Source organism: Kogia breviceps, chromosome 4, assembly GCF_026419965.1.
Source record: "Kogia breviceps isolate mKogBre1 chromosome 4, mKogBre1 haplotype 1, whole genome shotgun sequence".
In the NCBI taxonomy this organism is placed as follows: Eukaryota; Metazoa; Chordata; class Mammalia; order Artiodactyla; family Physeteridae; genus Kogia; species Kogia breviceps.
In genome coordinates this window covers 24328049-24355441 of record NC_081313.1, presented here as the reverse complement: position 1 = coordinate 24355441, position 27393 = coordinate 24328049, and positions in this window count along the sequence as shown.

Below are 27393 nucleotides of genomic sequence, written 5' to 3'. Positions count from 1 at the left end.
ATATGACAGACCAGATTTGTTCCCAAGGCACCAGTAAATACATTATGTAAAACTATTGTTTATATCAAATTAAAACATGCAATTAATTTTTGATTCCATAAGAATTTAAGTGGCATCCAAGTATTATTTACCCCATGTATGCCAGACTAAATTAACATTTCTGTTAAATGTCATCTAATATATGAATCAGAGTACTAACCACTTAGATATACATATGTTGTAGTAGATTTATGTAATATAATACCAAAATTATTTTTAGTTTACTGGATTTTCTGTAATTCATATAGAGCAAAGTGATTTCTATTTAATCAGTCATCAGAGAAGAGAGGGTTTTGTTTACAGAGGGGTTTCTACTGACATACTTTCACTTTCTAATATGCTAAGGTAGAAAACTCCCCTATATTCTAGTTGATCTCTGCTATCTTAGAGACATTAAGGGGAACAAATCAGTTTCTACAATGATAGGTACAAAATAAATAAAAATGACGTATATTTATGTGGAAAAGGAGCAAAACAAAACAAGAAAAAACACTAACCTTGCTTTCATTGTTTCTATGTCAATACCAAATTACAGGAATGAACTTGCTGTGTATGTGAAGAATATTTATCTTTTAGTGTTTCTTGCTGTACTACATAAAATATAAGAAACAAACAAAGAATCAGGAGAACTGCATAATAATGCTAATAGCTTCTTCTGTGACCTTGGGCAAGTCGCTTAACCTCCTGGTGACTCAGCTTTTCCATTTGTAAAACTGAATGGTAATTACCTCATTTATTCTGTACTCAATAGTTTGCCATTTGTATAAGCCTTGTTCAGCCTCAAGGACATTTCTTCAAGGCTTCCTTCTTTTCATGACTTGATATCTATTTTTCACAATTTATATAACGATTAATATGATCACTATAACAAAACAGAGTGGGGGAAGCATAAGTTATCTACTTCTGCCGAACAATAGCTGATAGTTAAGCCATAATAATGCATGCCTTATGTGTTTTGCTGTGTGTATAAATTGTAGATGAAAGGCAAAGACTAGAACAAACTACATCTAATTAAACATCACCTATCAATTTTTTTTTAGTGATTTCTGTATTTTAATTCAACTCCTACAGTATATATATAAACTCTCTCAAATCAGAATCAAAGCCATCAATGATGGGGACACCATCTGTTGTACATACCCATTTTTAGCAATTGTTTTCTCGGTGTTTTATTCAAGAGGTCAACTACTTACCTCACTCTTATACTTTAGAAAAATGCAAACAGATGTTCCATTTTTCTCTTGCATATCATCGGTTCTGACTAATGATGGTAAAGTTCAAATTGGTGAATTTTCCCTGGCCTGCATTCTATCTTCCAAATGACTTTGAGTCTTGCTAGCTTCTTGACACCACTTTTATCATTCAGTAAACACATTGATTACTTAACAAGAAGATTTCAGCTAAATTGGACATTTTTGAGATCGATTTAGACACTGTCTCACTATTAGAAGAGCTAATACAATTTTAAGCACATTTTATTTTGCTCACATCAAGTAGACTGGCCTACAAATGCACTTTAAAGCCAGAGCATAAAAATCGTCAATGATTCTTAGAACCCAGAATCCACAATTATATTATAATTAACATCCATGAGCACTAACTCTAGAAATATGTACAAGCTATAGAGTAATGTGTTGTTTAGATTTAATGAATAATTAAAATCTTTGCTAATTGTGGTTACTGACTTGTATATCCAAGTGACATAATGAAGTGCTTAAATAGCAAGATAATTTAAAAGGAGAAGTTGAAGATTAACATAGAGGAAAGGAAGTATGTCAAGTCACAGGAGCTTAGTACTTCCTAAATCAACTGTAAGCCATGAAACTTTCTTGTTGGACTAATAAACTACCACCACGATACACACTCCCAATTTTTTAAAGTAATTCACATATGTGTGTTTGTTTTTATAATAAAATTCCACGAATAAAATAACAGTTTAGTGTGCCTCATATTGTCAAAACATACACTATTAGCCTTCTAACCAAGGCCTGAAAACATGTATAATAAACATCTACTCATTGTTCTAGTTTTCTGCAGATGAGAGTGTTGCCAAACATTTCATCACATAACAAAGGTTATTCCCTTTTCTCCAGCCTCCAGTAACACTTTTCTTATTTAAAACCTTTATCAAGTATTCTTTCCCAGCTTTTGCTATCAGTCCCCTTGAGGCCCTTGTAGCTTCTGCCCTCTGCTCCAACTCAAAAGCAATGCCCTGTGTTGATGATGCTAGGCAAGAACCTATCTTTCAACCACTAGGTTCTGTTATATTTTTCTTTTTCTTCATAGCAAACTAAACAAACCTAAGTGCTTTAAATAGCAACTTTAAAAATTATATCTCATGTTTTTCTAGGTCAGGCACTTAGGTCAGGCTGGTTAGTTCTCATGAGATATCACATGACAAAACGTTGTGGTATTCATCTGGCAGATACTCAGCTGGAAGGTGCACAGTGTCTTCACTCGTGTCCAGTGGCTTAGAGAGTATGATTAGAAGGCTGGACTCGCCTGGGACTGACAGGGGCACCTGTATGATTTTGATGGACACAAAGTAGTTGGATTTCTTCCATGACAGCTCATAAACTAGCAGCCTGGGGCTATTCCCTGTGACTATAGCCATAGCAGTAGTCAGTTCTGTCCTGGTAAGTAGGCATTTAGCTAATCTCAATGGGTAAGGAAGAGTGATGCAATAAAATGGAATTATTTGGAATTGTAGTGATCAGTTAAGGGAAAAGAAATAGAAAGTTAAATAAATATCTGTCACATTTAGGATGATTTCAAAGAAATGATTCTGCTAATTCAAGAATAGCAATAATTATCAACAATAATTTCTCATATAAGGTATCACGAAACAATAAAAATGGATTTTTAAAAAGTTAGTTCTACTTCAGTGTCAGGAGAAGCTAAATTTGATTCATAATATCCTAGACAGAGTTCTAGTGGGATAAATGATACACTTTCATTATGATGATTCAAGAAAGTATTAATACAGGGACTGTTTCCAAAGATGTGTGTGAGGGATTGCGAAATGAGGAGGGGTAATAAAATTGTTTAGGAATAGTAAGAGTGAAGATGTAATTATTTTTAATCCCAGAAATGACAAGGAGAGGGAGTGGCTACAAGAACCTGAGAACTGTAGACAGAGACACCTTTAGTGGAGTTGTGCACTGTATTTAAGGAATACAGTCAGCCTGAGTTCCTCACATGGAGCGAACCATGGAAATATAAAACACAACCTCATCTCCCTCTGATTGCCTACTCGGGTTCTCCATTGGCCCATTCAATTGGAAGCCAAAAAACAATGATACAGCGTATTGTCTTATCATGACAAAAAAAATAGACAAATACCAATCTAGGGGCATTCTACAAAACACCCGAATAATACTTTCCCAAAATGTCAAGGCCATCAACAACAAGGAAAGGTACAAAAGTGTCACAACCAAGAAGAGACTAAGAAGACATGATCACTAAATGTAATGTTGTTTTCTAGATGGGATCCTGGAACAGAAAAAAAAGGGGGTATTAAGTAAAGCTGAGTAAATCTGCCTGAAGTATGGGCTTTGGTTAATAATAATGTGTCAGTATTAGTTTACTAATTCTAAAATATGTACTATAACAATGAAAGATGTTAATCACAGGGGGAACTAGGTGTGAGTATATGGAAAATTTCTGAACCATCTTTGCAATTTTCTGTAAATAAAGAATTGTTCTTAAATAAGGGTTTATTAAAAAATGAAATTCAAACATCTTTTTTTTAGTGCTTTTGATGTTATTGTCACCCAACTTGAGTGAAATACAGAATGTGCATGAAATTCAAAATAACTCTTAGTAATATCAGTTTGTTTCAGTATTGTTTGTTCTATTCCCATCACCTAATAGAGTGCCTGGTATATTGCTGGAACTCAAATTTTAAAAGAACCATTTAAGTTCAAAAATATTAAGGATGAATCCACAGATTGGTAAGTCATTTTGTAGGGAGATATAACATTTTTGTCACATAAAAAAGAAAAGATTATGACATGAAATGATATTCTTATTAATTCAATAGTAATTATAAAAATATTGAACTACAAGTATGACTTTACCTAAAAAATTAAATGCCTATACACAAGGTACAATGTCCCCTTTTTAAAATTTTTGTTAGAGTATAGTTGCTTTATAATATTATATTAGTTTCAGGTGTACAGCATACTGATTCAATATTTTTATAGATTATACTCCACTTAAAGTTATTACAAAATAATGGCTACATTTCTCTGTGCTGTACAATATATCCTTGTTGCTTATCCATTTTATAAATAGTAACTTGTACTTCTAAATCCCCTAACCCTATCTTATTCTTCTCCTCTTCCCTCTCCCCACTTGTATCCACTAGTTTGTTTCTATATCTGTGAGACTATTTCTGTCTTGTTAAACAAATTCCTTTGTTTTATTTTTTAGAATCCATATGTAAGTGATAACATGCAGTATTGTCTTTTGCTATTTAACTAAGCATAATACTCTCTAGGTCCATCTACAGTGTTGCAAATGGCAGAATTTCATTCTTTTTGTGGCAGAGTATTAGTCCATTGAATATATATACCACTTCTTCTTTATCCACTAATCTGTTGAAGGCAACGTGGGTTGCTTCCATATCTAGGCTACTGTAAATAATGTTGCTATGAACACTGGTGTGCATATATCTTTTAAAATTACTGTTTTTATTTTTTAAATTTTTTTGGATATATACCCAGGAATGGAATTGCTGGATCATATGCAGTTCTATTTTCAGTTTTTTGGAGAACTTTCATGCTGTTTACCATAGTGCCTGTACCACTACATCCCCACTAACAGTGTATAAGGATTCCCTTTTCTCTACATCCTTACCAGTATTTGTTATTTATTGACCTTTTTTTTTTTTTTTTTTTTTTGGTACGCAGGCCTCCCACTGTTGTGGCCTCTCCCATTGTGGAGCACAGGCTCCAGAGGAGCAGGCACAGTGGCCATGGCTCACAGGCCCAGCCGCTCCGCGGCATGTGGGATCTTCCTGGACCGGGGCATGAACCTGCATCCCCTGCATTGGCAGGCGGACTCTTAACCACTGTGCCACCAGAGAAGCCCCTTATTGACTTTTGATGAAAGCCATTCTGACTGGTGTGAGGTGATATCTCATTGTGGTTTTGATTTGCTTTTCTCTAATAATTAGCAATGTTGCACATCTTTTCATGTGCCTATTAGCCATGTATATGTCTTCTTTGGAAAAATGTCTATTCAGGCCTTCTGCCCAATTTTTAATTGGTTTGTTTGTTTTATTGGTATTGAGTTGTGTGATCTCTATATATTTTGGATATAAACCTTTTTTCACTCATATCATTTGCAAATATTTTTTCCAATTCAGTAGGTTGTCTTTTCATTTTGTCAATGGTTTCTTTTGCTGTGCAAAAGCTTTCAAGTTTAATTAGGTCCCATTTGTTTATTTTTGCTTTTATTTCCTTTGCCTTGGGAAACAGATCCAAAATAATATTGTTATAGTTTATGTCAAAGAGTGTTCTATGTTATCTTCAAAGAGCTTTATGTTTTCAGGTCTTACATTTAGGTCTTTAATCTATTTTGAGTTTATTTTTGTATATAGGGTGAGAAAATATTCTAATTTAATTCTTTAACATGGAGCTGTCCAGTTTTCCTGGCACCAATTATTGAAGAGATGGTCTTTTCCCATTGTATATTCTTGCCTCCTCTATTGTAGATTAACTGACCATAGGTTAGTGGATATATTTCTGGGCTTTCTATTCTGTTCCATTGATGTATGTGTCTGTCTTTGTGCCAGTACCATACTACTTTGATTATTGTAGCTTTGTTGTATAGTCTGAAGTCAGGGAGAATGATAGCTCCACCTTTGTTCTTTTTTATTTTATTTTTCCTCAAAATTGCTTTGGCAACTCAGGGTTTTTTGTTGCTTCACATAAATTTTAAGATTATTTGTTCTAGTTCTGAGAAAAGTGCCATGAGTATTTTGATAGGGACTGCATTCAATCTATAGATTGCTTTTGGTAGTATGAACATTTTAGCAATATTAATTCTTCCAATCCAAGAATATTGGATGTCTTTCCGTTTCTTTATATAATCTTCAATTTCCTTCATCAATGTTTTATAGTTTTCAGAGTATAGTTCTTTCACCCCCTTGGTTAAGTTTATTCCTATGTATTCTTTTTGATGTGATTTTAAACAGGTTTTTTTTTTTCTTTCTCTTTCTGATATTCATTATTAGCGTATAAGAAAGGAGCAAATTTCTGTATATTAATCTTGTATCCTGCAACATTACTGAACTCATTTATTAGTTCTAATAAATTTTTAGTCGAGATTGTACAGTTTTGTAAATATCATATGTCATCTGCAAATAGTGACAGTTTTACTTCTTCCCTTCCAATTTGAATGTTTTTTATCTCTCTTTTCTGATTCCTGTAACTTAGAATTTCAATACTAAATTAAATAGAAGTGGTGAGAGTGGGCATCCTTGTCTTGTTCCTGATTTTAGAGGAAAAGCTTTCAGTTTTTCACAACTGAGCATGATGTTAGGTGTGGGTTTGTCATAAATGGCCTTCATTATGTTGAGGTAGTTTCTCTCCATACCAACTTTGATGAAAGTTTTTTATATGAGGATGTTGAATTATGTCAAATGCTTTTTTGCATTTATTGAGATGATCATATGATTTTTATCCTTCCTTTTGTGAATGTGGTGTATCAAATTGATTGATTTACAGATATCGAACCACACTTGTATCCCTGGAATAAATCCCACTTGAGCATGGTGTATGATCCTTTTTATATATTATTGGATTTGGTTTGCTGATATTTTGTTGAGGATATTTGCATCTATATTCATCAAAGATATTGACCTATAAATTTATTTTTTTTGTAGTGTCTTTTTCTGGTTTTGGTATTAGGGTAATCATGGCTTTGTAGAATGAATTTAGGAGTGTTCCCTCCCCTTCAATTCTTTTGAATAGTTTGAGAAGGACAGGTATTAGCTCTTCTTTATATGCTTGGTAGAATTCTCCTGTGAAGCTCTCCTGTCCTGGACACTTATTTGCTGGGATATTTTTTCTTACAAATCAGTTTCACTATTGGTGATCATCAGTTCAGATTATCTGATCTGAACTGCTAGTTATTAAACAACTTGTTTTAAACTGGTAGTCATTTAAGTTCAAACACATTCTAAAAGATCTACTTTTTTATACCCCTCCCCTACATTTTGTGTTTTTGATGTCATATTTTACAACTTCATGTTTATCTCTTCACTGTTTATTTTAGTTATAGTTGCTTTTACACTTTTTTTGTCTTTTAATGTTTGTAGTAGCTTATTGGTTGACCTTCAGCCCTTACTATGTATTTGCCTTTCTTAGTGGGATTTTTCCTTTCCTATATGTACTTACTTTTTGTTATTGTCTTTTCTTTTTCACTTAGAGAAGACCCTTTAACATTTATTTTAGGGTAAGTTTAGTACTGATGAACTCTTTCAGTTTTTGCTTGTCTGAGAAGTTCTTTATCTCTCCTTCAATTCTAATGGGTAATCTTGCTGGGTAGAGTATCCTAGTTTGCACATTTTCTCCTTTTAGCACTTTGAATATATCATGCCAGTCCCTGATCACCTGCAAAATTTCTGCAAAAAAATCAGCTCAAAGACTTATGAGAGTTCCCTTGTACATGACTCTTTGCTTTTCTCATGGTGTCTTTAGAATGCTCTCTTTAACTTTTGCCATTTTAATTTTGCTGTGTCTTGGTGTGGGTTTGTATGAATTCAACTTGTTTGGGACACTCCATGTTTCCTGCAACTAGATATCTTTTTCCTTCTTCAGGTTTGGGAAGATTTCAGACATCATTTCATCAAATACATTTCTTACCCCTTCTCTCGCTCTTCTCCTTCTGTGTCCCCTATAAATGTGAATGTTAGTATGTTTTATGTTATCCTAGAGATCTCTTAAACTGTTTTTGTCTTTTAATTAGTTTTTCTTTTTGCTGTTCCAGTTGGATGATTTCCATTGTTCTATATTCCAGATCTCTTATGCCTTCTTCTATATCGCTTAGTCTGCTATTCATTCCTTCTTGTGTGTTTTTCATTTATTATATTCCATTCTGACTGGTTCTTTTTTTTTAATTTTCTAGTTCTTTGTTAAAATTCCGAGCGTGTTCATCTACTCTTTTCCTAATTCGGTTAGCATTCTTATTACTAATGCTTCAGATTTTTTTATCTGGCAAATTGTTTATTTCTGTTTATTTATTTTTTCAGGGTTTCTGTCTTGCTCTTTCAATTTAAACCAGTTTCTCTGCCTTCTAACTTTCCTTAACTTTCTCTGCCTCTATGAATTTAGGTAAAATGGTTACCCATTGCAGTCTTGAAGGGGTGTCTTTATGTGGGAGTGTCCTTATACTGTCTGCATGTGCCCAGTGCCTTTGGTGGGAGAGCTGGGTTTGACATGAGCAAAGTCATGTCTTATATGTAGCAGGGCTTCCCCTCTGCTCATGCCCTGTTGGGGTGGGGTCTTATCTCAAGTTGCTGATGCAAAAGACCTGAGGGTCAGGTGTGAACTGGCTCTGATCCCTTTAAGTGTGTGCTCTTCCCTCTCCCAGCACAAGTACCCTTGCCCCAGAGGGGAGGAGTGCTGGAGCATATGGGGCCTATGCAGGCTCTTGGCTAGTGATGGGGCCTCAGCTGTGGTGGGCCAACTGCAGAGAGTGGTCCCAGCTCCCTCTGAGGTACCACCTGTGAAAGTGCCAGCAATGCCTGAAAGTGCCAGAAAATGCCTGCCCTGCTCAGACTTAGCTTTGGGTCTGAGTTTAGTTGGTTCCTCACAGCTGATCACTCCCCACAGCTTATGCTACCCCCGCTCTTTTGTGGAGCCATGCCACAGGCTAGGTGGGGCCCGAGTGGACTCTCACTATGTATCAGGTTGCAGGCTGTGGCAGTCCAACTCCTGTCTGAGATTGGGGCTGCTTCCTCTGTGCTGCCTGAGTAAGCAATGGCCAGCCCTGCAGTGCTCAGATGCTGCCCCAGGTCCAGGTCACCTCTGTGTCCCACAGCCAAGTTCTCTCCTTGCTCATGGCAGCCCTTACTTTAGTGCGGAGCTGTGAGGTGACGTAAGCAGGGCTGGAGTGTTTGCCCTGCTCAGGCTGGGTGCACACCAGGGCAGGGGTGGGAAACCAGGCAGCTACGGGAGCATTCCTCTGTCCACCCTCTCTGTCCAGCCTTGGGAGCAAGCCAGAACTCACACTCCTCATGAACAAAGTCCAGGCTTCCCACAACCCTCCAGTTAGTCCCAGCTGCTCCCTGACCAGCCAAGGAGGCTCATCTTCCCTGTTTTGGACCTCAGGACTGGGGTGCCCAATATGTGGCTAGAACAGCTCACTCCCCAGGATGGATCTTTGCCCATGTGCTCTCCCTTTTCCACTGAGTTTCCTCTCAGGGGCACAGGACCTGACCCAATCACTTCTCTTCCATTTCTACCCAATTCCATATTCCATGTGGGTTTTTCTTACAGCTTTGGTTGTATAGGAATCTTTCTTCCAGTTTCCAGTGAGAATTGTTCCACATAAAGATGAATTTCTGATGTGTTCAGTGGGGAGGGTGAGTTCCACATCCTCCTACTCCACCGTCTTGATCAATCTCCCATAATGTACAATTTGTAAAAAAAAAAAGAAAAAAGAAAAAAAGAAAAAACCACCCCAATAACAAAGTCACCAGTTTTTTCATCAGCATATACAAATATTAATATTTAGGTTGCACTGTACAATTCTCTTGATATTAATTTCATTGGCAACATGCATCATTGTACGTTTATAGATTTGATAGTGCAACAACTCCACTTTGCAAGTTAGTTCTTATGAAAGTTGACAGACATCAGATAAATTAAACAACACTACAGACAAAGTCTAAATAAATAAATACTGCACTCTGTTAAAAAATAATGACTGTAATAATTATTTCAATAATACTATATAAAGTCAGTTGTCATCTCTCTGAATCTTTAAGTAACTGTAAGACCTATGGGAAGAAGTCATTTCAGAGACAGAGGAAAAAAGGCAGTGTACTTTAACACATTAACTCTCAAAACAATCTGTTACCTATGTATTTTATTGTGACACTGATTGTTAGAGTTCTCTTGCTGGTATTCTGACATTAGAATTGTTTAACAAGTGTCCTGGGAATTAGAAGGTATTCCTCAGTAGTCACACATAGCCTTCTCTGCTGCATACATAGCAGTGCTTCTGCATCTCCCAGACTGACCCAGCATTAACTAAATTGGATGTCAAGTGTGTCAACATGCTCTAACTGCCAGTGACCTTGTTATGTGGGCTCCTGAGATGAAAGACAAAACACCATGCAAGGAACAGCATACAGGATTTAAAGAAGCAGGTGGACTGCAAAGGATTTGTCTTTTATTTTTGGATTTATTATATTCTGATACTTCAGTGCTTTATTTAAACGACTGCCCTAAGCTTTCTATCGAACATGGAATTAGAGACATTCCTTCATTCGTAGACTCTCATAGACCAAAGAGCAGTGCAATTAAAACTGTGGCTGAAAACTTGCAGTCCCCACCTTTTTTTAGATCCTATTTCATAATAAGTACCTACCTGTTACTGGCACCTAACTAAATTTTGAGAGGTATTAGCATAGAAATGATTTTCCTTTATTTTCCATTTCCTGAACAGTTGTAACATTTAAAACAGGATGACAGATATAACTAGTAACAATTTATTTTTTAATGAAAAAAATCAGGTTTGCTTATAAAATAAAATTTAGTGTAGCCATGTTATAACCATAAAATAAATAAAAGATTGCCAAAGCCTACTGATATCCTGTGATAGTAACGCTGTGTCTTGATTAAACTGGCTAATGGTGTCATTTAGACTAGATTTCATTCTGCTGTTCCTGAACTATTTAATAATACCAAATGAACAAACTCATGAGTTTTATCCATCCTTCAAGACCCAGCTGAACTTGTATACACTTCGGTAAGCTTCTCTTGATTTCTTCAGTTTGCGATATTGTTATATTTATAAATTTGTTAACATTTCTGTCCTATGCCATGAAACTGGCATTACTAATTTATATTTTCCCATTAGATTATGTGCTCTCTCTTTTTTTAATGTTTAACTTTTTTATTGAAGTATAGTTGATTTACACTATTATATTAGCTTCAGGTGTACAGCATAGTGATTCAGTAGTTTCGCAATTACACTCCATTAAAAGTTATTACAAGATGATGCCTATGATTCCCTGTGCTATACCGTATACCTTTGTTGTTTATCTATTTTATACCTACTAATTTATATGTTTAATATTTTAATGCATTTAAAAATTTATTGAAGTATAGTTGATTTACAATGTTGTGTTAATTTATGCTGTACAGCAAAGTCACTCAGATATAGATAGACAGATATATATATTTTTCATATTCTTTTCCTTTGTGTTTTATCATAAGATATTGAATACAGTTCCCTGTGCTATACAGTAGGACCTTGTTGTTTATCCATCCTATATATAATAGTTTGCATCCACTAATCCCAAACTCCCAATCCTCCCCTCCCCCACCCTCTGCCCCTTTGACAACCACAAATCTGTTCTCTATGTCTGTGAGTCTGTTTCTGTATCATAGGTATGTTCATTTGTGTCATATTTTCAGTTCCACATAGAAATGATATCATATGGTATTTGTCTTTCTCTTTCTGACTTACTGATTACATGCTCTCTTGAAGAGAAAAACATATATAATAAACTAAAAAAATTAGATTGACATAATTGTGGCAATCACAGACACTTATCAATATCTATTGTCCCACTTCCATTAATCACAGAAGTCAAAATTTTAATCCATCACACTGTTGGCCAGAATAAAAGACTATATTTCCCAGGATTTTTACATGCCAGTGTGATTGTGTGTTAAATTCTGGACAGTGAAATATCAGAAAAACTGATGCAAAGGGTTTTCAGGAAATTTTTATAATAGGATATTATTCTTCGACTCTGCTACCTAGAAGTCTGTGATGATGGCCACTGTTCTAGCAACTATTCTGATCCAAGAGGTGTACTTGAGGATACCACAGCAGAATAGTAGCAGCTAGAATCCCTGAAGATAGCAGCAAGTTTCTGTAATTTTACATGAATAGGTATATGGTTAAGATATTACTTTATATCAAAATGATCTTTATTTTTTTAAAGTGTAAATGAAGTAATTGTTTATATTCACCTTTAAGCACAAAGAATTAGTCGTTTTCCTTATGAATGGGAAAAAGGGATTTGGGGTGTATATTTCTTTGGGTGTGTGTGTGTGTGTGTGTGTGTGTGTGTGTGTGTATTCCTAACTTAATTGTTTGATTCCAGAGAAGAAAGCCTCCTAGTGAGTTTGTTAGTTCTATAAGATATGTCCTAAAAATGACTGACTACATAATACTTCCAATTAGCATTTTTTACAATATTGTAAACAGAGTTGAATAAACCATGTGTACATTGTGTCTGCACATACATTTGCATTTTATGGATCTACAGTTTTATTTTGAGAAAGAGTCTTGGCATGGAGAAAAGGTAAATTGAAATTTTTTTAAAAAAGGAAAAGCTGCGAAATACAACACAAATTTGAAGAAAATAAATGATGTATAGTGCAATCCCTCTGAAAGTGGCTTGGAAAAACTTGGGAAGCAGAAGGGCATGAGGACAATGGAATGTATTAAGTAAGAGCGGGAGTAGTAGGTTAATAAGTATCAATATAGTAGATACTCATATAAGAGAAACAAGGGATTAGAATGCACAGTTTCAATGAGGACCATAAAGTATTACCTGTGCATGTATTTGTATGTAATGTGCATCCAGAATTGAAAGTGAATATCTTAGAAAATGTTTACTTTAACATATTTACAAAATAATGAAATCCTTAAAAGTTAAATATTTGACTATTGACAAGACCCGGTAATTAAGACTATATACCAGGTACTAGCACTATTGATATTTACAATTATTCTGCTGCTAGGCAGTATACTATCACATCAAATCAACCAGATCTTCAAAGGTTAGGCTCACAAGTTAAATTTTAATTATAACCTCAGGTAGAAAAAAGCTTTTCTTTAATATGGTCACAATATAACCAAACAAGTAGTATTGATAGTTTTCTATTGGGGACAGGAGTATTTAAAAGCAGCTTCCCATCATCAAACTTAGTGTGACTATAAAATCCTCCAAAGAGAATGAATCCAAAGAGAAACACAAATATATTAAAATGCTTCTTCAGTATCTTGGCATATAATTTACATAATAATGGTATCTGAAGTAAGTCAACACATGTTTTGTAATAATGGAGTAAATTATGCATCAAGCACCCATGTGTATAACAGCAAAAATCAATAGGCTATCAAACTAATAGGTTCTATATAGATGCACTTGCATTTCTCTATATGTATAAGGTATTTTTATCATAATTTGTTGATGGGAGATGTAAATGCCTGTATTAAAAGCCTTAAGTAATCTGCCTGTGATTTATGTTTGCTATTCTGCCATCGAGTTTAATGCAATGCTTCTCATACTAATTGCAGCTTCGTGGCATTACTTGGTGAAGAAAAGTTCTTGCTTTTGTTACAACACAGGCCAATTACTCTTTAGTTAGGCCAACAGTTTATTCTACCTAGTCTATATCTCAGATATCAGAGGGGGTTCAAGGAGGGGGTGAATAATTACTCTGCTCTCAAAGAGATTAGTAGTGCCCAGAAAAGACCACAATTTTATATGTTCCGTGTTGTATATAAGCTGAATTAACTGGAGAAGATGGAAAGGAAATAATATCTATTGTGCAGATATTACATGCTAGACAAATTTTACAGTTTCACTCCCTTATTCCTCTAACACTCTGTGACCAGTATTGTTCTTACTTTGTAGAGGACAAAACTGACGCCTCTGATTAAGGAACTGTGTGCCGTATCTATAACAAGGTGGAGAACAGTATTCCTTCATTCTTACCAGTGTTCTGAATATAAAGGAGATACTACTTGCAAACTTCTGGACAGAGTTTTCTAAGAGTTGATTTTTGAGAAAGATTTAAACAAATTGTGCCTCACGTGGGAGACCATTCTCTTTGCCTTACAATAGGTGTCATGGAAAATCATACACAGGCCATTTGAAATGCAGGGTTCCATGTATAATTAACTTTCTATTGAACGTTTTGAACATTCTAATAGAACATTATGTAATAGAGCTCGCTCATTTGAATGATTTGAGCTAAAGAAAAAGAGGTTTTTAAGTTTGAGACTGCTTGCTACCTGGTCCCATTAGATAATAATGCTCACTATTTGATCCTTCCCCTGTTCCCCCCATCCCAGAATGAGACCACCACATTATGTACAAGCTGCACTGTGTACTTTCTACTTGGGAAGAACTGCATAGAAACCATAGCTTGGGCATTAACCATCAGGGTTGCTTCAGACAACTGCATATATTATTTTTAATTGAAGAACATTTGATTTTAATTACATTTATTTGTTTGAACTTCTCCTTATCAACCATGAAATGGGTGTAAAATATGATGTACATGGTTGTGAAGAAAAATCAATGGGATAACAGGCCTACTGTGTCTTACTGGGCAATTGGAATATGATGACTAGTCATGGAATGTTATCTCTCTTCCTTTCCCGTCCTGTAAGCAAGATAAACAAAATTTTGAATTTTTAAAATCATCATTTACTAAATTCTTACATACACACATTTACATTATCTGTCGTGAATGCCTGGCCACCAAACACTGCTAAGTAAATAGCATCATTCTAGGATATCAGCTCTTCCCCCTCTATGGAGACAACTAATGCTAACACCATGATCCATATGATTGAAGACCACAGATGTAATTTTTTCCTGGTAAAGTTACATGTCAATGTTCTTAATTCAAGACAATAAATACCAAAAGAATATTCCTATCATGAAACAGTTAAATGCTCAATTTTTTTGTCAATTAATTGACATCTGCAATACAGATTTGTTAACATGTATGATGGGTAGCCCAATATTAAATTTACCCTTCCTCTATTGCTCACTGAATCATTTCTATCACTCCCTATACCATTATTATGTTTTCACTTTGTATTACAACACTTGATGGCAAGAGAAAGCAGAATATTAAGTCATTTGTTTTTCATTTCAGTTAATACTTTTAAAATTTCCATATTCAACAATTCAAATTATTTTCCCTTAATAAAATGGAAATTTTATTAAGGTGCTTAAAAAATGGCAATTTATTTAATAACTAACAGTTCATCCATCTCACTCAGGAATCTTGAAATAACAAACTGACCATTTTTATTATAAATTGTCCTGTTAAAAGTTGTTGCTGCTTGATAATATATTTTCTTCTCCCTGTAAACTAGCTATTTAACAGCCACTAGGCTTGTTTTTGTTTGTTTTTAGTGAAATTCCAAATGGCTAACTTCAGGCATTGTAACTTCTCCACTGTGGTCAACTTCCTGAATTCAATCTCAGTTAACTTCCCCAAAATGTTAGGGTTGACACTGATTCTCATATCAGCTTGAGAGTTAAATATTTCTTCTTCCTTTCAACTAAGGAACATTTGTGGATACATGAGATGTCCCTAAGTGAAACCCTTAGAGAAACACTTAGTACGTCTTCAGAGATCCATATTTATTTTATAAGGTTTAATTATCTTTAATTTATCATTTATTTCATGACTTTTGGTAATTCATAAAAAAGATAATCTACCAAAGTCGGCAGCCAAGGAAGTATATCTGCACCACTGTTCATCTTGGACTTGAACTTTTCTAAAAATATATTTAATCTCACAACATATAAGAATTTATTGGGGTTTAGGTGAATAGAATTGGCACTGTGTCATCAAAGTGAATGGAAATGTTGCATTAGTTGGCAGGGATTCGTAGTTTTGTTTTCTTGAGTTGTTTTGTTTTGATTACCTACGAGATTTCATGTTATAAAGTATGTGAAATATGTATTGTAGGTTTTAGAGAGAAATCACTTGATTAACCCATAGCCTTTATAATTTGTTAATGAATTAGAAGATACTTCTTTCCCAATGTTTTATTTTGAACTAAAAAAATCCTCCAAAGCTACCTAACTTAGTCATATTTCTTCATGTGTGATCTTAACTTAACTGTGTAATATTTATCCTGACATTTACACATAACCATGATTCTTTAAAGAAATATTGATTATAAGATGTCAGGCTCTGTTCTAAGCATGTGGGGGACAAATGTGAATGATAAAGAGGAGCTCTCTTCTTTCCCTTTGGTGCTTTCCCCATAGAAGAAGGCAAATTATTAAAGTGGACAAATAAACATAATTTCAGAAAGTGACAAATGGCATGAATAAGACAGGTAATAGGACAAAGAGACACTGGAGGTGGGTAGTCCTTCAGAGTGATCGAATAAGTCCTTTCAGAGGAAACAGTATTTGAGATCTGAATGGTGAAAGAGGATGATACTAAGAGTTCTGTGGAGAAGTCTTAAGTAGAGGGAACAGCGAGTGCTGCATTCTTAAGTTAGAACAAGTTTGGATCGCTTAGGGAGAAAAAACTGTATCAGTGTATCTAGGGATTATGAGGAAAGGAGACAGTGATGGAGAAGGCAGATTCTGATCACAAAGAGTCTTGAGTTCCATTGAAAGCTTAATGGGAAGCTACCGAGTAGAGCAATGGCAGGGGAACAGGAGTGTGATTAAATGTTTTAAATTACTCTGACTGGTTAATGGAAAAGAAATTTAGAGTAGCAAGGAGAAAACAAGGAGAATGTTTCAGTCGTTGAAGTGAGAAATTATTAAGGGTGTTGAAGAATACATGCAAATAAATGTGGGAAACCGACATTTGCAAACAAACCTTTAGAGAACTGGTACAAAGAAGGGCATAAGAGACTGAAAAGAAATTTAGGGTTAAAAATATCAATCTTTGTTTAAAATAACAAGAAACATCAGAACAGATTATGGTTGTATGTATGCCAATGTGTATTTTCAAATTAGCAGAGATAAATTAGTGCTGTGAGACAGAGAAGTGAAGATCTTGAAAAGGTACAGTTGAAAGTCTACTCAACCCAGGTACAAATCCTTGTCTTAACAAGTACGGGAACACTACTTCTGTTTAAACAAGAGAGATGGAATATTACTCAGCCATAGAAAGAAACAAAATTGAGTTATTTGTAGTGAGGTGGATGGACCTGGAGTCTGTCATACAGAGTGAAATAAGTCAGAAGGAGAAAAATAAATACTGTATGCTAACACATATATATGGAATCTAAGGGAAAAAAATGTCATGAAGAGCCTAGGGGTAGGACAGGAATAAAACACAGACCTACTAGAGCATGGACTTGAGGATATGGGGAGGGGGAAGGGTAAGCTGTGACAAAGTGAGAGAGTGACATGGACATACATACACTATAAAATGTAAAATAGATAGCTAGTGGGAAGCAGCCACATAGCACAAGGAGATCAGCTCGGTGCCTTGTGACCACTTAGAGGGGTGTGATAGGGAGGGTGGGAGGGAGGGAGACGCAAGAGGGAAGAGATATGGGAGCATATGTATATGTATATGTATAACTGATTCACTTTGTTGTAAAGCAGAAACTAACACACCATTGTAGAGCAAGTATACTCCAATAAAGATGTTAAAAAAATTAAAAAACAAGAGAGAAAAGAGACTGTAAATGTGGTTGCATGAACACAGTGCATGGTGGTTGACATTAATGGCATATTGAATGGTTTGGCATTTGGAGACAGGCTCCAAGGTTGTATATGCCTACTGAGGAGAAAGGCTGTCTCAACCAGTCACAAGCCAGGCTATATCCTTCTGCCAGGGATATGCTAGCTGTTTGTACAAATGAGGTTTGAAGTTTGCATAGTCAGTCATTTGGAGACAGGCTGCTGTAGACATACCATGTGATATTGTCTTCAAAGACTATTTTTATAAACTCATTGCTGGCAGAATCTGATTAACCTGGGATGTTTCACTCCATCTTCTCAGCCAGTCAATATCCCATGGTTAGTATTCACCCAACTGAGCTAAGATTCCTGTGTGATAATTCACCCACCCCCAGCACGGCAAGTTAACAGTTTAGCTTTAAGTCTCGAATCTGAAATGAGTAACAGAGAAAAGCAACAAGAAGAACAAATGCATATTCCTTCATAAATGTCTTCCTCCAGGTCCACAATGAGGGTCAGAATCAATTCAACTGAGCTGCTATTAGTAGGAGGTATGTGTAAGTAGTCAGAAGGATCAGATTGTCTTACTCTAGCTGCTCTCTGCTATCTCTGATGCAGTTTCTGAAATGGCATACTTATTGTAGGGTATCAGAAATTTCAACTTATTATGCAGACATAGAGAATGGACTTGAGAACACAGGGAGGGGGAAGGGTAAGCTGGGACAAAGTGAGAGAGTGACATGGACATATATACACTACCAAATGCCAAATAGATGGCTAGTGGGAAGCAGCCACATAGCACAGGGAGATCAGCTCAGTACTTTGTGACCACCTAGAGGGGTGGGATAGGGAGGGTGGGAGGGAGGGAGATGCAAGAGGGAAGAGATATGGGGATATATGTGTATGTATAGCTGATTCACTTTGTTATACAGCAGAAACTAACACACCATTGTAAAGCAATTATGCTCCAATAAAGATGTTAAAAAAAAGAAATTTCAGCTTATTCAGTTTGTTAAGGTTCATGATATTCTGATCATGATTCTCTGTGCATCTATAGCTACTGGCAGAGAAGGTACCGAGCTGTGAACCTCACTGAAAGCCATCTATATAAGCTTTTGGACTGGGCAGCTGACACCAAGGATTTTCTCTTTCACAATTGTCCTATAGACCCGTAAGTAAATAATCCATTTTTTATCTTGACATTTCCAAACCCTATAATATTCGCCATGGAAGGCACAAGCTCTTATTTAGGTACAACTTCTAGAAGTAGCCTCTTTAAAAACAGTATAAGGTAGGCAAACCAATGGATGGTGACTGTACCAGATGAAGAAAATGAAGCTGAGAAGTTACAAGTCAGCTGGTCATTAATTCCCAGTTTCCCTGGGATAGTCTTGGTTTCTCCCTCTTGTCCTGGCATCATTAATTATAATGGCTGAGCTTACACTAAAAAAAAAAAAAAAAAAAAATTTAGGATAAGATATATGGTCTAAGTAACTTATCCTATACCATATAGCTAATAGGTGGCAGAGCAGCTTTCGTCTCTGATCTAGCTCAAAACTATGTTCATTCTTCTACAACCCAATAAATACACAATGTCAGCTCACTAATTTAACCTCTCTAACCACAAATTCTCTAATTACAAGATAAAAGGGTTAAAACATATTAATTGCAATGTCAATTTCTCTTTTTAGACCTTCACCATTTCTACATACTGTATTAGCCTTATCAGCAAAACATAAATCAAAGTAATTTCAGTCATTTTTGTTTATTGAGAAGTTTTTCTTCTGTGGGACTATATTTCTGACAGTTAATTTTTAGATGAAGATCTCTCAGTGGATATTTGCTTTATGATTAACTTTGAATTCAATATGTGGCTAAACTAAACTTGTTTGAGTTTAGATTTAATAAGTAAAGATTAAAAATTATATTCAACACAGTTTTATTGAATACCTATTGAAGGCAAAATGGTGTTTAATTTTTGGATGTTAATTATTTCTAACTTGCCCTAAATAACAGCAATCCATTCTCCATTTGTTTCCTCTCTGAGGTAAATATTGGGGTGAGGGTTTATCTCTGAGAGCTTACAGGTCTTTCCTGTTTTGTTAGCTTATCTAATTTGTAAGCAGGAGCATAAACCTGTAGTCTTATGTATCAGAATATGATTTTTTGAATTTTATACCTCTTTTCAAGTCATCAAATAACAAACAATTCAGATTCCACATATGAAAGTAGCTAGAACTTTTGCAATGATAAATGACTGGGTTGAAGCTAGTTATCACATCTCTTAAACACATAATTAAAGTGTGATATTTTATCTGACACAATTAGTTTCCTGCATGTCAGTTTATCCTAATTAACTTAGTTGAGTCTGACAGGTATCAGCATTTCTTGTCTTTTTGCCCTTGTTATATTCTGGCACATTAAATTTAGTCTTAAAACATAAAAAATCTGCCACCATATCTGTAGTAAACTCAAGCCTCTCTGAAGCCCTGAAATGACGGTCACAATTTCACAGAATAAAAATATGGAAATTTAACCGATTTTCCATTGAATAATATTTTGCATGAACAATCTTTTCAGTAATGTTTAAGAAAACATTTTTCTGATGATTTATATGTATATAAAGGCTATTATAGGGGTTTTTTTGGCTATTATAGTTTTATCCTTATGATCATGCAGTATAAAAAGGAAGAAAAAGTACAGTGATAAAACTCATTCCTGTGCATCCCTTTGCACAGACAGGGCATGAATATAATGACTTAAAATTGAAAAATTATCTTTAGTAACAAATATATTTCAATACTTCTGTAAAAGTATGTTAAATAAATTTTTTAAATTTAAATATATTTTTATATAAAATGAATAATTTTTTCATCAGTGATGTGGAAATTAATCAAAGAAAATATTAAGTAGAATTATCCCTAAAAGTTGATCAAGCTATTATTATTATTGCTATTGTTATTATTATTTGTCTTAAAAAACTCCACATGTTTTTAGTGAAAACTCTCATATAGCAATGAATCCCAAGAAGAACAACTATGAGACCAACTGAAGCTCTTTTATGAAGTGTGTTTCCCAAGTATGGTGCTCTATTTATGTTTTTTATTTAATTAAGTAATTTTGGGGGCATGTAATCAAAATCTAAATGTTAGTTAAATGGAATTATCACATTTTGGGGGGGCGCTTTTGCAAAGTACCAGGTTCCTGAATTCCTAGAATAACCTTGAGAAAGTAGCTTGCTATCTTTTAACAGCTGATGCTACCTCTATGAGTACTACATTCATGGATTATCTGCTAAATGGAAAAAAGCATGCTATAGGAGTGACTTTATTACTGAAGAGATTAAGATGATAAAACTTTGCCAAAAATTAGACTTCGACAATGGTCTTCAGAAATGCTGCCCTTTGCTTATTAATTGATATTTGAAACACACCTGTAGATCAGATAATTTTTATTTACCTTAATTTCTAGGGAGTTTTTTTGTTTTTCAACTCAACATCAAAGTTTGAATTCTGTTATAATTTTTTTTTTATAATTTAAATGCTACTATATGAGTAAAGCTGTTTACTCCTTGATCCATATGTTACAGTGCTAAAAAAAATACATGGAATTCTTTTCAGTTTAATTCCATTTAAGTTACCTATGGGGATTTAATTCAGAAAAAAATTGGATTCTCTGTAAATTTTCCCACTTGAAAAAGGAAAAAATATATATTGTTCATGTAGGTGTCCTATTTCTGAAATGACAAGGGGTAAGTTTAGATAGCTATTGAGATCCACTGACCTAGATGTTGTGAGGTACCCTGACAACAAAACTGTCAGTTCATATAACTATAAAATATATTGAATTGCTACTTTACTATGACTATTACGAATATCTATTAATTTATTCTAGAGGGGACTAGCTTTATATTTCAGAAGAACACAAGACACTATTCAAGATATTATTCTTTATGCTCAATTAAATAGCTCCATTTAAACTATTAATTTGTTCTTGTTACTTTTTCTGTTAAAAAAGGTATATCCTCTATGTCTAGTAGAATGACCAAAAAAAAGTAAATTAAAATAGCAATTACAAATTCTGGCATAGAATATGGACCAGGTTGGACCTTCATACCCTCCCTGGTGGTACAACCCTTTTGGAAATAGATTGGCAATTTCTCATAAAGCTAAACATACACAGGTATCTTCCTAAATAATTGAAAACTATGTTTACACAAAAACCTTATATGAATATTCATAAGTAACTTTATTCTAATGATGAGAAACAGGATACAATTCAAATGTCCTTCATCTGCTAAATGGATAAACAAACTGTGGTATAATCCTACAATTTGAATACCATTGGACAAGGAAAACAAATGAACCACTGACAATGTGCAATAGCATGGTTGAATCTCAAATGAGAGAAGACTTACTCAAAAAGTTTTGTTCTGGGCTTCCCTGGTGGCACAGTGGTTGAGAGTCCGCCTGCCGATGCAGGGGACATGGGTTTGTGCCCTGGTCCAGGAAGATCCCATATGCCACGGAGTGGCTGAGCCTGTGAGCCATGGCCGCTGGGCCTGCACGTCCAGAGCCTGTGCTCTGCAATGGGAGAGGCCACAACAGTGAGAGGCCCGCGTACTGCAAAAAAAAAAAAAAAGTTTCGTTCTACATAATCCCATTTATGTGACATTCTAGAAAAGGTAAATGTATATGGGTAGAAAAACTCATCAGTGGTGGCACGTGGCTAGATGAAGCAGGAGGGAATGACTGCAAAATTGTAGTGTGAGGGAATTTTAGGGGGTAATGGACCTTTACTATGTCTTGACTATGGTGATAGTTACATAATTGCATATGATTTCAAAACATAAAACTCTACATTAAAAAGTGAACTGTACTGTATGTACATTATAACTCAATAAAACCTAATAAAAATATAATCATCAATTAATCATTCTCTTTGAACTCCATATTATTTGCTTTACTTGTAACAGAGGTTTCCATTTTTTAAGCAAGTTGCAAAATAAATAACTATTTTGTAAGAATTATTGGTAATTGTATTAGAATGTCCTTTAAAGACTATTTTTCAATTACTCTCAAAAGTTAACTTTTGAATGATTACAAGCAAAATGTTGGAAATAAGTATTGTATTTTATTACATCATATTAATGAAACAAGCAAGTTTTCCCTATAGAACAAGGAGAAAAAACTTTCTTATGTGGGAAGAGAAGTCTGCTTACTAACAATGCCAGTTACCATTGTAAAAACTTGTTTTATTTTTAGATTATTAGTTTAAAAAATGAAGCATAAAGTCATTTTCCTAAAAGGAAGGCAAAAAATGGAAATAATGCTTGCACTATTCAATGTCATTCATGTCATTAGACTTTGCTTTGTATTCATTAAAGTAACTGACTTTTCCTCGGTTTAAGGATATTATATGTGGGGGCTTTGTCTCTTTTTAAAATAGTTTTGTTTGAAGTGATTTCATTTCTGTGAAAGAAGAAAGCTGAGATAATTACAGCAGTACGCTTCTCAAGCTCAAGGGGTTTCAACTTTTCCATAGTTACTTCTTGAATTAGCTCTATTATAAAAATAAAACTCTTTCACAGCTCATTGTCACTAGTGTTATTGCCTTTAAATGAATCACTTCTCATCTTTTCTTCTTAATATTTGACAAGGCACAACTGTTTTTTTTAAGCTTTTCAGATCAAACTTTAAAATATCCTCTTAAAAAAAAAAAAGAAACCCTTCTCAGCAGAACAAAGGTAAGATAATTATCTCCCAAACTGGGCAAACGAAAATAAACTAAATTATTAGCTTCATAAGAAGTTATGGTGATAATCAGTTTGTTTTTTGTGTGTCAGACTGTCCTAGTTATCTCTATGAATCTAAAGCAGAACCATTCTTAATTGAATAATCTATTACCCCTTGAGAATTTATAAGTGGTAATTAATAAATACATATTGGTTTTTAACATGGAGCATATCATAATAAGTAGAATGTGAGAAATGTTGTTTCCAGAATCCCAATTTCAGTAAATATAATACATTTATCTTTTTATTACTAGATTATGGGCTAAGTATCACATCATCATATTTAAAGAGGAGTTGATTATTTTGCCTGGATTATTACCAACCATATCTCTTCTCTCTATTCCTTCAAAACTTGAAACCTGCTTTTAATTTAAAAAAAGAAAAAGGGCTTCCCTGGTGGCGCAGTGGTTGAGAGTCCGCCTGCCGATGCAGGGGATATGGGTTCGTGCCCCGATCCGGGAGGATCCCACATGCCGTGGAGCGACTGGGCCCGTGAGCCATGGCCGCTGAGCCTGCGCTCCGCAACGGGAGAGGCCACTGCAGTGAGAGGCCCATGTACCGCAAAAAAAAAAAAAAAGGAAGAAGAAAAGGAAGCATAATAAATAATTGCATGTCTCCTTAGGTCTCATTAAGACCACAAGAAAGATTGTGATTTACCACCACTATGCCCTCTCTCCATATTCCCATTATGTAATAGGTTGAATTGTATCTCCTTCAAAAAACATGTTACTAATGCCTAGTACTTCAGTATGTGATCTTATTTGGAAATGGGGTTGTTGCTGAGGCTACTAATTAAGATTAGGTCTTACTGGAGTATGATGGGCCCTTAATCAAATATGATTGGTGTCTGTGTAAGAAGATGGCCGTGTGAAGACAGAGACATACATGGAAACTCCTTGTGAAGATAAAGGCAGAGATTTAAATGATACATCTACAAACCAAGGAACACCAGTGACTGATGGCCACCACTAGAAGCTAAGAAACAAAGAAAGATTCTCCACTATGGGTTTCAGAGGAAGAATGGCCTTGCTAATAGCTTGCTTTTGGACTTCTAGGCTCCAAAACTGTGAAAAGATAAATTTCTGTTGTTTGTAACCACTTAGTTTTTGGTTTTTGTTAAGGCAGCTCTAGAAAACTGATGCGTTTCAGAAACAGAACCCTCTTCTTAATCCTGCCCTGGAAGTCCTGATCAGTCAGACTATATTTCCCAGAGTTCCTTGCAGGTTAGGCCCATTTTGTATTCTGTAAAATGCAGTCCTTTGCCTGCTACCCTATGTTTCTCCTTTCCATTGCCTGGAACACAGATACAGAGCTTCAAAATATTTAGTGAATATCCAAAATATATAAGCAGCTCATACAACTCAACATCCAAAAAAACAAACAATCCAATTGAAAAATGGGCAGAAGACCTGAATAAACATTTTTCCAAAGAGCACTTGCCAGTGGCCAACAGGCACATGAAAAGATATACAACATTGTTAATCATCGGGGAAATGAAAATCAAAACCACGAGATACCACCTCACACCTGTCAGAATGGCTATCATCAAAAAGAACACAAATAACAAATGTTGGCAAGGATGTGGAGAAAAGGGAATTCTCCTCTGCTGCTGGTGGGTAAGTAAACTGGTGCAACCACTATGGAAAACAGTATGAATGTTTCTCAAAAAGCTAAAAATAGAACTACCATACAATCCAGCAATTCCACTCCTGGGTATATATCTGGAAAAAAAAAAACACTAATTCAAAAAGACACATGCACCCTAATGTTCATAGTAGCATTATTTATAATTGCCAAGATATGGAAGCAACCTAAGTGTCCATCAGCAGATGAATGGATAAAGAAGATGTGCCATATATATATATATATATATATATATATATACACACACACACACACACACACACACACACACACAATGGCATGCTACTCAGGCACAAAAAAAGAATGAAATTTTGCAATTTGCAAAAACATGAATGGGCTGTTATCACTTATATGTAGAATCTAAAAAATAAAAAGTAGCGAATATAAGAAAAAAGAAACAGACTCACAGATATAGAGAACAAACTAGTGGTTACCATTGGGGGTGGTGGGGCAATAAAGGGATAGGTGAGATACAAACTATTATGTATAAAATAAGCTACAAGGATATGTTGTACAACACAGGGAATATAGGAATATAGCCAATATTTTATAATAACTATAAATGGAGTATAACTTTAAAATTGTGAATCATTATATTATATACCTGTAACTTATGTAATATTTTACATCAACTATACTTCAATAAAAAAATCAACCTCTGATAACAGGAAAAAGAAACTAGTATGGTGAGAAAAGAAGGTATGGATGCGTACTTTCCTAATCTTTTTAACTTTCTTCAAAATACTGCTGAAGGGCAGCACTAATTAATCCTTCAATACATTGAATATGCATAGCTTACATGTAGATGCATGCTTTCTCTAAGACAGTGAATTAACTCTACAGGGTTTATACAGACACACACATACACACACATATATACACACAGTACATGACACATAAAGAAATTTATGGATTAACTGCAACAAACCATAGCTTTTGATAAAATTACCTTAGCCTATTCATATCTACATGGCAGCTAATTCTGTTGTTTTTAAAATTGAGTTTTTATAAAATAAAAGACCATTAAACTAGATGGGGAAGAAAGACAGGACATAATTTTTATTTCCTTATTTTCTCGTAAGCCCCAAGTGGAAGATAGAAGATAGAGGGGTTTACCTAATATTGATTTATCTACTTTATCATATTTAGGAATACAATTTTATTAAATCACACCATTGTCATACCTAGGTCTTGCTGAAAAGTAAAATTCTAATTTTTGATTCTTTATTCATATTTATTATTTAGATTCTAAAACCTAGCAGTAGCTTAGTCCCCATTATTTAAGGAAATGATGAAAATCCTAAGAGGAAAGTTTCTATTCTGAGGCATACCTTAACTACATTTATTTTTCAACTGTAATCCAAAAGATATGATAATCAAAAGTAGATCTTTAGGAAAGAGCTAAATAATATTGAGAGTGCATATTTAGCATTGAGAGACCTGGATTCAAAGTTCAGTCAATAGCAGTGTAAACTTAGAAAAAATATTTAATTTCCTAGACCCTCAATTTCTCCATCCAAAATTTAAAAATGACACCTACAAAACAGGTCATGTTGAAAGGGAAACGAGATAAAGACTATAAAATGCCTTGTATACAGTGTTTGCTCCATTCATATTAATTCCTCAACCAACTAATATGAATAATTATATGTTTATGTTAAGCCATGATTTCTCTCAATGACACAGCACTGTTCAGGCCTCCTGAGAGGAATTTCATTTGCAGAATCATTACTGACATTCCCCTCATGGCTTCTGCTTACTCAATATTGGGATTGTCTTATTACTCATTGCTTATTTAATTTATCATTGAATTTATGATCTTTTATGCCAGTGATTTGTAATTATTAAATACGATATTAAAAGGACCTCACTGCTCCCACTGTTAAACAGTTGAAACGAAATTCCTTTCGTGATCATGTCTACTTTAATTATTTGAAATTTATTTCTATTAGGTACAGGCAGTGCCCTTGGCCAGATCATCCAGGATCCCCGTAATGGTTCCATAGATGCCCACAGAGTCAGATGCCCCCAAAGATAACTGTGCCTGGAATTTCAGCCCTCCCACCCCCAAAATTGCCTGGCATGGGATTGTGAAAGCAATTGTGAAAGTCCAGCTCCCTCACCTCAGTGGAGAACAAACCAGTGATTTTTATGATCCTGATCCCTGCTTATCAGCAGAAGCATCACCTGATGGTTTCTTCCCCCTTCTCCATTCTGCTTTCCTCCAGTCTCTTACCAAGTCTCCTCCTCG